Genomic DNA, 1,193 nt, shown 5'->3' with positions numbered 1-1,193 from the left:
ATCTTGCCTCAAATATTTTTTTCTAGCTACATCTCTAGCCATTCTTCCTCAAATAATATGTCCTCCAACCAAAAACCTCACCAATTTCAACCTAAACCACACATTTCCACATTACCTGTAGCTACAATGTTATATTTTGCTTGTTGAATGGCTGCATTGCTAAAAATTCTTCTCACTTCCTATGTAAAGACTTTACTGATGAATCTCTCCCTTTGGCAGGTTCAGGTGCTCTGCACTATTTATTTAACCTTTTTGTAGTAGAAAAAAATGAATTTATAAATTTTTATTGCTTCCTACGGGCAGCTGTATCCTGTTAACCAGTGGGCCATTGCTTACTGAGTAAGATGGAAGATGCGATATGAGAAGCAGTGTCCATGGGTAAGAGCACAAACTGGAGTTTTCAGCTGCCTACATCTGAAAGCTCTGTTCTGTCTCACTATACCATCTATCTAACTTTTGTCGAGTTATCCCACCTCTACGCCTTGGTGTCCTCTACTCAAAAATGCTAATGATAATAAAACCTAACCCTTTGGGTCTTTCTGAATATTAAATAAGTCAGTCCTCAGAGTATTGGATACATAAGTGCACAATAATGTTTGTTATGTTCATGACCATGAGGCTCATGATGAAATGCTGCATTGGGGGGTATTGAATAGCTTTGTCTAAAAAGTGGTGGAGACATTCGAGTGTGGTTAGTGGAGGAGTTGGGGGAATCCAGGAGGAAGAAAACGATAGTTAATGGGGCTGGGCAGAGAAGGAATACATCGTTGGTACTATAGGGAAGAATGTACTTTAGAAAACAGGCCCATCTGGTTAAGGATTCAAATATTTTACTAGTAATTCTGTGATGTTACCTTCCCCTATATCCAATTTGCATATCAGATCCCTAAATGTATGTTAAGAATAACGCTTTTGGTGCCACAGGATTCCTTCTGGGTTGTGAAAAGTACTGAATTCTGTTTCAGTGTAGTGTGGGGCACAAATACCATTTGCATGTGGTGACAGAGGACTTCAAATTGTAAGTGTGTATCTTTTAGCAATGAATCCTGGAAGGTAGTACTTATTTATATTGTAAATAACATTTACTCTCTAGCTTTCACTGCTTAAGAGAAAAAATAACAAGGGTGACAAGGATATTAGTATTGTCCCATACGTGAAACCATTGAATCTGCTCTTAACCAAAATGGTTCTTC

Source organism: Pteropus vampyrus, unplaced genomic scaffold (assembly GCF_000151845.1).
Source record: "Pteropus vampyrus isolate Shadow unplaced genomic scaffold, Pvam_2.0 Scaffold3, whole genome shotgun sequence".
Lineage (NCBI taxonomy): Eukaryota > Metazoa > Chordata > Mammalia > Chiroptera > Pteropodidae > Pteropus > Pteropus vampyrus.
This window is presented reverse-complemented; position numbering follows the sequence as displayed.